Raw genomic sequence first — 13721 nt, 5'->3', positions numbered from 1 at the left:
CTGCTTTCAGGTTTCCTTCACCACCGATCCAGGCTTGGATCGCTCTGAACATCGTCACTGGTCGCCTGCCAGCAACTTCTTCTTTCAGGCTCCTGAGACTACACGAGGACTCCCGACATCTTGACGAACTTCACGCAGCCGCAGCCTCCGGGCTAGGTAACTCGAGCATCCCGGTGCTCCATCGCAGGTTCGCTCTACAAGTGTCCAGTTCCTTTTTCGTTTAGTCCCACTGATCGGATCACTCCGGGATCAGTATCTCTAGACTCTAACCATTCGCATTTCACTGTTAGTGTAGGTGGTTTCTCGTGCCCCTCGGGCATTTGTGTAAATTGTGCAACTGAAGTATTTTCCTAAGAGTTTTGTAGTGTGCTTAGCTCCCTGACTCATAAAGAGCCAGGGTAGTCTTGTTATAAATAAATATCCTTTTATTTTCATAACAACTTGTGTGGTGTCCTTTCACTTGGTGTTCAAGGGGTATATGTGATGGTAAACAGCTGGCTTAACACGCCCTCTAGAGTTTAGCCTAAGACTGCTCGTATCCACGCTACTAGGATAGCGGGTCTAAAAGGTTGACTTACAACCAATCATCAATAAGGGTCGTTTGGAATGATACACAGTGATCACTAGAATAGTGAGCACTACCTATCAGGCCAACTTCTCACAAACGCGTTCCCCTGGGCCCACTAAACCTCCCGTTGGCGAAGAGAGGCCACATATAGAAAGAGCCCTCAGACGGAGCACAGACCTGCATTGGGAACACTAGAGTGACTGACCTGAGGGAAACCCGACAGGCCATCGGCGAGATCACCAAACTCGCCGGGTAGGCGGTGGGGAATACCCAGGACTGTTCCAATTCTTCCATTGACCTGCCACACGTCGAAGTGCACACATGGCAACAGGTAGAGGACCCAAGGCCAATGCGCTGAATAAACTAGCCAAATTCGCCTGGAACAAAACAGGAGACGACAGAGAAACAAACCAAATGGAAAAAGTTGAGACACAAACTGCCTCTAAGCCAGGGACGGAGCTAACGCTTCACGACGTCATGGCGGCTATAAATGGAGTGTGCACCTCCTTAGACTCAGTAACCATGGAGGTTTCCCTCATCAGGGCAGACTTTCGTAAAATGGACGAGAGGGTAAAGGAACTCAAAATTGTCACAATGGCGCTGCAAACCGATACCTCCGATCTCCAAACGCAGATTGGTCATTTGCAGAATAAGCAGGAGCGAATGGCACAGCAACTTGATGACTATGAAGATCGGGCATGCCGCAACAAAATACTAATTTTAGGTGTTCCGGAACGATCCGAGGGACCAGCAGCTGACCTATATGTTGAGAAATTGATAACCACACACCTGCAACCCAAGACTCTGTCGAGATATGTTTCGATAGAGAGGGCACATAGAGTGCCGGGAGGTAGGCCGAAACCTGGGGCCCCCCGAGACCCCTCATAGCCCGGGTCTTCGACTATAGAGACAGAGATATCATACTGCAGATGGCAAGATCCAGCCCGCCTCTCAAGATTGACAACAGCGAAGTTACATTCTTTCTGGATTTCACGGCTAAAGTTCAGGCCCAGCGTCACAGCTTCCAGGCAGTGAAAAAGGAGCTTCGAGATCGAGAAATAAAATATGCCATTCTCTTTCCGGTGAAACTGAGAGTGGAGTCTGACGGCAAAACATGATTCTTCGCATCGCCGGAGGAAGCGTGGGACTGGCTGGAGGGGTGGCGTAGGGTGGGAGGCCAGAGAAGAGATCGGGCTGGCAGACCCAGGCAGCAGAGGGGGAACTTGGCTGAGGCATCCGGGGGTGGCTCCACTGAGCGAAGTGAGAAGACGACAGAGCCTGCATAGACCTTGGAGATGCGGATTGCCAGCCGAGAAATCTACGGAGGCGCAAGTACTGTTGAGATGGGGGGAATGCTCCTAAGTCTAGTACATACATGTGGCCGTTTGAAGAAGTGTTTGTTGTCTGCTTCATAATCACGAGTCTCGCTGAAGGAGGTCCTCCCGGGACTTTGGTGGGCATGAATAATGGAGGGACAGTAACAGGCAAGTTGTAATGTGAAACTAGCGGGGATGGAGACTGACTACGCCCGTGCTTTTCAGCATTTCAGGGGGGGAGAGAGGCACTCTGCCTTGTTGGGTAGTGGGTAGTTTTAAATCCACAGACAGGGGGGCAGGGTGGGGGAAGGGAGGAGGGATGAGGGGTGTTCATTTTTTCACTGTTTCGTTGGTTTGGAACGTGGCTGTTGTATATTGCTATGTACCAAGGTCCAAGCGCAGAGGAGAGTTACTCAGAATTGGCTGGTATTACATGACACTTATCCATTAACATTGATCTTCTGTATTGCAAATTTCATTATGATATGTGATGGGGGTGAAAGAGACCGAACACTTTCCATTCTAACCTGGAATGCGAACAGGATGGGCGATAAAATTAAAAGGGGAATAGTACAACAGTATCTGAAGAGACATTCTCCGGACCTTGTATTACTGCAAGAAACTCACTTGACTGGACAAAAAAGTAAGGCCCTCACTAGGTGGGGCTACAAACTCCTAGTACATGCGGACTACACTACTATCTCAAGGGGGACTGGTATCCTGAAGAAAAGGAATACACTTATAGTGCATAGGACATGGGCAGACCCGGGGGGACGATTTGCAGTGTTGGAGGCTCAGTGGGAGGGAAGAGCACTTAACGTCATCTCTTTATACCTGCCGCCAGCATTAGGTAAGACATCGTTGGCAGACCTAGGTAACATATTGACAGGGCTCCCGGTAGGCTCCTTAATGATGGGTGGAGACTATAACATGACAATGGATGATACAACTGACAGACACCCACCACGGCCGGGAACGAGGCTGAACAGGCTCATGGCAGAATTCACTGCAGCAATGGGGCTGACCGATGTAGGGCGAGCGTTACAACCAGCGGACACACCATATACGTACTTCTCTAATGTACACAACAGTCTATCCCGTATTGATTATTTTTTAACACACACAGCCGCGCTTGGGAGCTTTAGACATCCCCAAGTCCTGCCTAGGGGCATTTTTGATCACTCCCCAGTAAGGATTGAATTCACACATTGGGAGCGACAGCCGCGCACTGCCATTGTCCTCAACCCGTGGCTCCTGACCATACCCGACATAAAAGAGGAACTATGCACACAGGGAACTACTTCAAAGAAAATGTGAGCTCGGTTGACTTAGCACAAATCATATGGGAGGCATACAAAGTGGTCTTGAAGGGGCAAGCCTTGTCCTTAAAAACTGGATATATTCAAAAGAAGCGCCGGTTGTTAGTCCAGGTGGAAGAGGAACTCCAAAGGCTAGAATTGGAACACACGAATGATCCCTCAGATGCCACCTATGACACTAAAACAAGATGAATACCGAATTAAGTCTAGAGAGCACATGTTGGCCAAACACCGCAGTACTCAGCCCAGACTATACGAATTAGGGGACAGGGCTGGTAAAACCCTGGCGTGGCTTGAAAGACGGGAACAAGGTGCGAGATGGGTGCCTAATCTGACATTACCAGGGGGTGAGATAATTACCCACCCTAGGGACATAGCTGAGGCATTTGCAGACCACTTAGAGAAGATATATTTCCCTTCTACCACATACACGGCAGAAGACTCGCGCCAGCTCCTTAGTCAGCGATGTGGCGACCCTCTCAGACTTAGACAGAGACACTCTCGTTGAAGACCTTACTGATGAGGAGATTCAAAAGGCCATTGGTCAGTTTAATTCGGGGAAGACGATGGGGCCCAACGGAACTCCCATCGAGTTTCTAAAGGTCATGGCCTCTCAGGTAGTCCCGCACATGCGAGCTATGTATGAGGAAAGCTACGAGAAGGGACGGTTGCCAGTTTATTGCGGTTATCCATAAGCCCGGGAAACCTACAGACAGCTGTGGCTCGTACAGGCCTATTTCGTTGATCAACGTAGAAGCTAAAATCCTAGCGAAAGCTCTTGCCAATCGGCTCATGGCAGTAATCTCTACCCTGGTACACCCGGATCAATATGGTTTTATGCCAGGGAGAAATACGGCTCTTAATATACGCCGTCTACATAACGTGATGGCGCGTAGGGAATTTCTGGAGGAAGACACAATGGTGTTGTCCTTGGATGCCTCTATGGCATTCGTCTCTATAGAATGGCCATACTTATTTGAAGTTCTGGGAAAGGTGGGATTGGGCCCTAAGTTTATAGGTTGGGTTAAATTACTATATACCGATATACAGGGACAAGTGAGAGTTAACAATTACGCGTCTCGCGCGTTCACGCTGTGAAAGGGCACAAGACAGGGGTGTCCTTTGTCTCCACTGATATTCTCCCTCATATTGGAGCCCCTGGCGGCGTGGGTACGTCGAGACGTGATGGTGCGAGGGCTGCGCTGGGCAGAGGACCTGGAAGACCGGATATCCCTGTATGCAGACAACATACTTTTATATCTTGCCTCCCCCTATAAATCTATACACGCAGTACTAAACATATTCACAAATTTCGGGAAATATTCTGGATATGCGATCAATTGGAGCAAGTCAGTGTTGTTTGTGCTCCGGGGACAGCTACCTCGACTTCCAGTAAATTGTACGATAGAAGTTGCCAGAGAGGGTGTAGGAGAATAGGATCTGCACTTATGTTGCCCCCACTTTTTTTCTGATGTTAACACTGGTTTCTGGCTATAGTCTGGCTGGGCCCCTGCTAATCAGGGCCCCAGTCTCTCTGTTCTCTCTAAACAACTTGGAGTGCATATTAGATGCACTAGTGATTGGATACTGTGGTACCTTATGAGCCCCTAGTATATGGTACCCTAGGTACCAAGGGCATAGGTACTTCACAGGCCTACCAGGGGCTGAAGCATGTATTATGCCACCCCTGGGAAGCAGACTAAATCTGACACCACAGGCTTGCTACTGCAGCCTGGGTGAGGTAGTGTTAGCACTCCTCACTGAGGTATAGGTTCCTATATCACACCATACACACACATATAAACCTATCAGTCACCCCTAAGGCAGGCCCTATCAATCCTGAGGGCAGGGTGCTTGGTTTACAATGTGAGGGGGTGCCTCTGCATGAGCAGGACCCCTCTGCAGCTGGCAGAGTCTATTCTCTGTGGCTGTTTGTGGATGCGGTTAAACCATATACTCTTAAGTGCATTATAACCTACCGGTAAATGCTAACTTTGGAATGACTGCATCAAAACCTGTTTTGTTTGGTGTCAAACAACTTGGAATCATACCCCCACACCAGTAACTGGTGTGGGAGTATGATCCCACCCTTCTAGAGGGGACGACATGTACCCACTGTGGAAACACGGTAGAAATCTGAAAGAGCCCTGTCATCACAAAATGGATGCTGCCAGCACAGACACTGGGCTGCCCTCCAGCTGCTGACTGAAACTCGCAGTGGAGGAGGCCATACAATAGGCATCCTGTCACAGGGAGGTGTCAAAACCTTCCAGACAGGATTTTGTGTATTGAGACTGGGTGGGTGCACTCCTAGAGTGCTTTGAAGTCCTACACTGGGGGAGCAGTAGGCTCCTCTGTGCATATGCCAGCTCAAACGGGTTCAGGGGCTACCTGTCCCTGCTCTGGCACGAAACTGGACAAAGGGAAGTGGGTGTAACCACCCCCTACCCTGACCTTCCTAGAGGAGTCGTCCTAGAGCTAGTCCCTCCCTTTCTTTTAGTATAAGATAGGGAACCCTTGCCATTGCAAACTACATATCCCTGGACGACGCTTTACAAGAAGAATCCTGGCCCTTCGACGTTCCACTACCTTTGGAAGACAGAAGAATCTCCCTTGGAGTCAAGGATTGACTCCCCTGCTTGGCAGGCACCAAAAACTCTAATCAACGGTCACAAACGTTCCCGTTCCCGCTGGAGTCCGAAGTCCCTGCAGCCCTGGAAGTGGATTTCCTGACTTCTCGACGGCCATTGTGAGTCCCCAGCAGAGCTGAGGCGAGTGGACCCCACGAGTGACGAGGAACAGCAATACCCAGGTACCGTGCACTGTTGTCAAGTGCAACCCCTTCACGATGTTCTACGAACTTGTGCATTGGACCATTTGTGGCCCAAGCTTCCAGCAGGTTGAGCACCGAAAATCAGAGGCCTACCCCGTCCCGAGTGACCGCGGGCTCCTGTAAAGCATTTCCTCACAAGGCATCTTCGCGATCCCTTGCCCATTGGCTTGTGGGTCCCCTGAAGACTTTCTTATCAAACCAAAGGGCTCTCCTGGTTGCTCCAGGCCTGCCCTCACGTACCCTCGCTGGGTGAATCCCTCAGGCCTTGCTGGTCTGCACCGCTGACTTTATTCACTTTCCACGAGACTTGCTGTTGCCAAGGCTTGTTGGCTCCAATCCGGTTGCCGACACCTCAGTAAACTGCATATGTCGTGGAACACTCCGAATCCAGCTGCTGGTCATTGTCGATGCCTCCTGGACCTCGTGGGTAAAGAATCAAAACACCCTTGATCACCTGAAATCACCGGACTTCCGTGGGCATCCATCTTCCTGGCCCCGGGACTGTGAACACTGTCCCTTCTGCTTTCAGGTCATCTTCATCTTGAATCCAACCTTGGTTTCCACCGGACACTTCTCCAGTCTTCACAAGCAGCAAATCTTCTTTGGCTTCCATAGAAAACAGCGACGCGATCCGACACCAAAAGACACGTATGCACCCGGCTTCCCTGGGCGAGGTAACTCATGCACTCCGGTGCCCTAGTGTGCGTTGGCCCTCGAATTACTTACCTTGTAAGTGGCTTGCTTGTAGACTTCCTCGAAGTACCCTAAAACTTTAAAAATCCAACCGCGACTTGCTCCTTTGAAATCAATAGGGAACCCGTGGCTGTGTTCTCACACTGCACGCGTCTCCCGTGGGTCTTTTACTTACCTGCCTTGGGTGGATTAGTGAAGCCCCAGCGATTCTACAGGCCCTAGGCCTTGTCCCCTTGCAAGTCGACTTTCCTAAACCTCTTTTTTTAGGATATGGTCTGGTACGCCCCTAGGGCCCCAGCCATATTTGTGGTTAACTTATTGTGAAACGTTGATATTTGAATGTGTTCCTGACTTCTAATCTCATAAAGAGATTAGTAGAGTGTGTCTAGTAATAAATACATATATATTTGATATATATACCTGTGTGGTGTCCTTTCATTTGGTAATTCAAGAGATTATAAGGTAAAACAAGCTGCTTTACATTCCTCAGAGACTTAGCCTGAAGGCTGCTCTCCACAGCTACAACTAGGATAGCTTTCTTTAAAAGGTTGTCTTAAACCTATCTACCATAAGAGTCGAATTGGACTGGTGCAAGGTGGCCACTATAACTAGTGACCAGCATATGCCAGGCCAACTTCTCACATTGGTGGGCAGCGTGTGGGATTCCAGCTTGCCATTGTTTTACCAGAAAATCTTTATTTGAATTACTAACTGAAAACCACTAAAGGTACTCAAGGTACATATAAAGTCAAGCTTAGTATTAATAAGTTCTACTGAACTTAGAGCTGCTTGTGTAGGGATAGCACACCCTTGCTACACCTCAAGTTATGATCAGTAGGCCACAAACTTGTGTAGGTAGTACAACACTGCACAACACTAGAATGTCCTCAAAGGGTGGAGCCAGTGGGTCCACTCAGCCTCAGTATAAGGACATGACCTTCTTTGACCTGAAGGCCATGTGTGTTGCAAGGCACCTGAAGCTAGGATGCTGGAGCAGAGTTTTCTGTTGAAAATGTATTGAGTTTTAAGCACCAGTTTTGTCTATATGTTATGAATAAAATTACTAATTTGTAATCACTAATTAATAGTTTGTTTTGTTAAAAGTCTAAATTAATCAATATTACTAATGAGAGAATCTACACGTGGGATGCATATATGTTGCTTAATAATAATGTGCGGGTTTATTAAATGAGTGTTGTAAGTGCTATTTGTTTTGTGTTTGTGCGTTTAAAAATAACGTGTACTAATGCTTTATTGCGTTGCAGAAGGCTAGATAATTACATACACATAGGGGTATTAGTGGGGATTAACACTGTTTAATCATTATGATGTGGTAACGTTGTTTTGTGTTTCTTTTAATTAAGATGGTCCGTTTTGGCCTAAAACAAGATGGCTGCCATTTACAGCCTGCACTCGAGTGATTGAATTTTGACGAGAGGCCTTGCTGAACATGGTCGAAAGTCACCTGACCACAGCTTCTGCCTGTGTAGAAAGTTTCCGTGAGGACAGTAGCTCCGGGAACGGTTCCAATTGTCCTTGGAGAAGGATAAAGCCACAATGAACAATGACCAGTCTGCGGTGGCTCTGCTATGATACCAAGGAAGAGCATTTATGAAAGTAACATTTGCAAACTCGAGTTTCCTTCTTCCGTATTTTTTATTTTTGTGATTTTCCCTGAGCGGAGGTTTTCTAAATGTAACCAAGAGACTTCCTTTCCTGCTTGCTCTGCTCAGCGGCTCAACGGATATCTAAAATTTGTTTGTAACTTTAATTTGTTATTTTTCCTATAAAAATGTTAGACTAGAGAGGGTCCATGTTCATTGCGCTCCTTTCATTCATCGCGTTCCTTGCGGTCATCGCGTTTTGGACTTCATGCAGAGGACGGCAGCTCGAGAGACTTTACCGAGAGACCAGTCCTGACCCATTTAGCTAGAATAGGTAATTATGAGAATAATGATTTTGCTAATGATTGATTTCCATTTTGGAACTAATTTAGATAAATAAGCATTTACTTGAAATCTTGTGTCGGGTGGTTATTTCTTTGTCATTTATTGAGTTTCAGATGTATTTCCTATGTTTTAAATCATGACTCAGGACAATTTCTTTAAGGTCGCATTGGCCTCGCATTAGATGCAGATTGGTTTAGGTTTCTCTCCTATATTCAGAGTGGATAGAGTAATAGTGTGACTTTAGTGTGATGGGCCCTAGCGTATGAAGAGTGTATGTGCGTGTGACTGTAGATTTACTCTGTCCGTGGAAGTAGGGAGAATTTATATGCGCCGATCTGCAGCAGTTTCCTGGTAGCAGAGGATGGTTAAAATGTATTACCAACCGGAGGAAAAGAAGAAAAAATCTTTGTTCGGTAAAATAAAAAAGTGGTTCGACAAGAATAAAAACGTAATAACTAGAGAGGGCGAATTGTTACCTCCGACGAGAACTCCTGCATCCTTCATGGTTGCGAAATATGGGTATCATACTTGTATATGGTTAGATAACTGGGCTAAGTATACTAAAGAAGATGGTGTCTTAGCGTTCCCGGAACATGGTTCATTTAATCTGGCCGTGTTGAGAAATTTGCGGGAGAAAATGATGTGTCTAGAGCCTAGACCAAGGCCGACACAGTTCGAGGCATTGGTGGAATGGGAATATGAGGTACATGAGCGAGAAAAGCAGAGGAGTGGAGGCAATTATAGGTACCTTTTTGGGAGGAAGTATGATCGTGAGACTCATCATGATCGAATGAGGAGATGGCGAGATGTTAGTATGTCAGAGGGATTATATCCTATGAGGACTGTTGAAGAAGCGGAAGGGAGCAAAGGTGCAGAAAAGGTGCCTGATACAGAAGTGAGAAGGTATGGAGTTAATGATTACGAGGATGAGGTCTTGGATGACATGATTTACAAGAGACCACCTCCGTATAGACCAGAACCAGAAGAAAACACGCCAGTTGCTACTCCTGTAAGAGATACTTTGCGAATTATTAAAACTGAGGTTGTGACACCTGATTTGAAAAGTGGTAGCTCTTTCACGGAAAGGGAGAGAGAGAGAGAGCGAGAGTGAGAGAATCGAGTCAGTGAAGAGAAAACAAGAGAATTAGCCAGAACAATATCTGAGCTGACTGAGAAAATCCGAGAGCTGACGAAAAATCTTGAAGCTGTTACAGTGCCTGTAACTATTGGTCCGGTTGTGCCTATTTTTGATAAACAAAGAATGGGTGAAAATGGTTTGACGGTTCCCTATGTTGGAAATGGTTTGGTTGGTACTTGTACTTTGGAAGAATCAAGAATGAGAACAGGGGAAAATAATTTGAGGCAGTCGAGACATGACACATGTAGTGGAGGATCAGATGTGCAGCCCAATTTAGGATTGAATACTGGTTGTTTGGGAGGAACAATTTTGGAACCACAGAGGATGACAGAACAAGTGGGTGCAGTGAAAAAGTCTACTGAAATAACAGCTGAAGATTTGAATGATTGGTTGAAAGTTCTTCAAAAGAAGGATAAAGATTCACAGGCAATTGATGTAGCTAGGTTGCGCATAGAATTGGAGGAGCTTATTGCAGGGACAATTCCTACAGATATACTCAAAAACCATCATGATGGAGAGTTGTTATTTATGTGCAAAAGTATCACCTGGAGGGCTAAGAGTACACATGACAGGTTAAGAGCAATAGCGAGTGAACAAGGAGTTGACATGGATAAGGTGAAAGCTTTGCAGAAACCTTACAGGGTGGATTTTCAGACAAGGATATTGAAAATCTAAATGGTGCTGGCAGAACAGGACAGATTAAAGAGATGATTGCCTTATTGAGAAAATGGGGTGACGTAGAAAAGTGGAAGGATAGGTGGTACAAGAAAAGGGAAGATTCAGTGGACAGGACTTACTCAGCTTTCCCCATGAGAGAAAAGGAGAAAACAGTGGATGCTTATCCTATGAGAGAGATTCCTGGAGGAGGATATGTACATGTCCCATGGACTAGACAGGATATTTTATCATTTACAAATGATTTCCCTCGACTAAGAGAAAAGCCCGTCGAGTGGCATAGGCAGGTAGACAGGTTTGTGAAATTGTCGAAAGTGCTGTGGATTGACCTGAATAGTCTGTTTGATATAATTGTTCCAGCAGACTTGTGGGCTGAGTGTAAAATAGTTGTAGATTGGCCTGCTAAGGAGTATCCAAGAGACCCGAAAACAGGAGCACCAGATCTAGAGGTTATGAAAAAATATGAACAGGTTATTGTGTTCCTGAAAAATAAGGTACCCCCAAAAGAGACAGACTGGGTTAAGATAGATCGAACACATCAGGAAGCAAAAGAATCAGTTCATGCTTTTTACGAAAGGCTGATACTGGCTTTTAAACAGTTCAGTGGAGATGAACACCTGGGTGACAAGGATTTGAGTCATTTTGTATACAGATTTGTGTATGGCCTGAGACCAGAAATCAGTGAAAGAATACGTGAGCATACGGTTGACTGGCAGAGTAAAAAGATTGATGAAATCCTGAGACATGCAAAGTACTTCAGTGATGAGATTGAAGCAAAACAGAGAAAGCTGAAAGAGAAAGCAATGTGGGCACAGGTGAAAGTTGCTGAGAGACAAGAAGCACAGTTGATGGAACAGGCAAATAATCCAGGAATTAGACCTAGATTTGCAGGAAAAGGAAAGGGGAATTTAGAGGAAGCAAAGAAGAAGTTCCCTTGTCACAACTGTGGACAATTGGGGCATTGGAGATCCGAGTGTACCAATCCACCATTAGTGAGTAATGAAAATAAACCCTTAAATCAACAGGTGCAGAACGAGGGGTGTAATCAACAGCAGCAACAGCAGAAGGTTGTCAGACAGCAGAGTCAAGAGCCAAAACCGCCCTTGCCACAGAATAGAGGGTCCCAAAAGTATAACCAGGACTCAGGATTCTACAATGATGAGCAGGTAAACAAACCGAGACGTTCTAACTTGGTACAGCAGTACTGGTTAAAGAATGAGGGGAGTGAGTCTGAAGGGGACTATTGACGGTGCCGAAGAGAGGAGGAAGAGTGCATACTTGGTGCAACTCTAGAAATAGACCAGGCAGGACCATTTGTAGATGGGAAAATAAATGGGGAGAGTGTTACTTTTTTAGTAGACACAGGAGCGACGAGATCAACTGTCAGGTCAGCAGATATTAGAAATCTTCCTCTCTCGGACGAAGCAATCCAAGTAGTTGGTGTAGCCAATGCACAGATTAAGACTCGTCTTACCGAACCAGTAAGGGTAAGAATAGGGAAATTTTCAGACATGCACAGATTTGTGGTCCGTGACACTAGTCCAGTGAACTTGTTAGGTAGGGACTTATTGTGCAAAATGAACTGTACAATTTTCTGTACTCCGGATGGAATAGCTTTTGAGACACCAGATGAGGATGTTTTGTACCGAATGACTCTAGATAATAGAGAGAGTGAGATTGTTGGTACATATGCTGTGTTTAATCCAGATGATTTGCCACAGGAGTTGAGACACACAGTGAAAACAGCAGTTTGGGATTTTACTGGAGAAGATGTGGGATTGATGAATAATGTAGATTCAGTGAAAATTTCAGTGAAAGAAGGGATTGTTTATCCTAATATTCCTCAGTACAGATTGACACCGGAAATAATTGAGGGAATTACTCCTATAATTGACAAGATGATTCAACAGGGTGTTTTGAGAAAGTTACTAAGCAGCCCGTGTAATTCACCGATAATGGGGCTAAAGAAACCTAATGGAAAGTTCAGGATTGTACAAGATTTGAGAAAGGTTAACAAAATTGTGGTGGCATGTTGTCCCATTGTGCCAAATCCTTCAGTGATTTTGTATCAGATTCCACATGATGCTGAGTGGTACACAGTGATTGATTTGTGTCATGCTTTCTTTTCAATTCCTTTGCATCATGATAGCCAGCCGATTTTTGCATTCCGGTTTGGCCAGCGTATTTTAGCATGGTGTCGTATCCCACAGGGGTATACAGAGAGTCCTTCGATATTCAATCAGTTATTGAAAAAGTCATTGGAGAGTTTGATCATGCCTGAAAGTTCAGTACTAGTGCAGTACATCGATGACTTACTTGTGGCATCAAAGACACGTGAAGCTTGTGAAGTAGATACCATAGCTTTACTGAATCATCTGGCAGATGGAGGGTTAAAGGTATCTCCAGCCAAATTGCAATTTTGCAAGAAAGAGGTGCATTATCTTGGACACAATATTGAAAAGGGTCTGAGAAAGGTGGCTGATGACAGGATCAAAATTATCAGAGGAATGAGAGCCCCAATGACCCAGAGAGAAGTGAGGATGTTTCTGGGAATGGTGGGTTATTGTCGTCAGTGGATAAGTAATTTCTCCCTGATAGCAAAGCCACTGATTAAGCTGACAAAAAGTGAAGTGAGAGACCCATTGGAACTAGATGGAGAACAAATGGCAGCATTTGAGGAGTTAAAGAGCAGAATGTGTGAAGCCCCTGCTTTGGGAATGCCAGACTATGAGAAAGAGTTTGAGTTGTACTGCAGTGAGAGAAATGGTTGTGCACTTTCAGTGTTAATTCAGAAGCATGGACAATTGAGAAGGCCGATTGCGTACCTCTCATCGACACTTGACCCTGTAGCTGTGGGTTTGCCAGGTTGTCTGAAAGCAGTAGCTGCTACATGCAGAAGCTTGGAACAGAGTGAGGGTATAATAATGGGATATCCTGTACGGGTATTCGTACCTCATGATGTGGCAATTCTTTTAACAAGAAGCAGGACTCAGTACATGTCACATAGTCGGTTGACTAAATATGAGAAAATCATTCTGGGAGCATCAAATGTGACTCTTGAGAGATGTGTGAATGTGAATCCAGCAACATTGTTACCGGATGCTGACAATGTGAATGTGGGAGATGATGTTGATCATGATTGTTTGGATGTGCTTGATTACTGCACGAAACCAAGACCAGACATAAGAGATCTGCCGTTGCCTGAGAGTGATCATGTGCTGTTTGTGGAT

This window comes from Triturus cristatus, chromosome 2_2 (assembly GCF_964204655.1).
Source record: "Triturus cristatus chromosome 2_2, aTriCri1.1, whole genome shotgun sequence".
Lineage (NCBI taxonomy): Eukaryota > Metazoa > Chordata > Amphibia > Caudata > Salamandridae > Triturus > Triturus cristatus.
The sequence above is the reverse complement of the archived record's forward strand: the minus strand, read 5'-3'. Positions refer to the sequence as shown.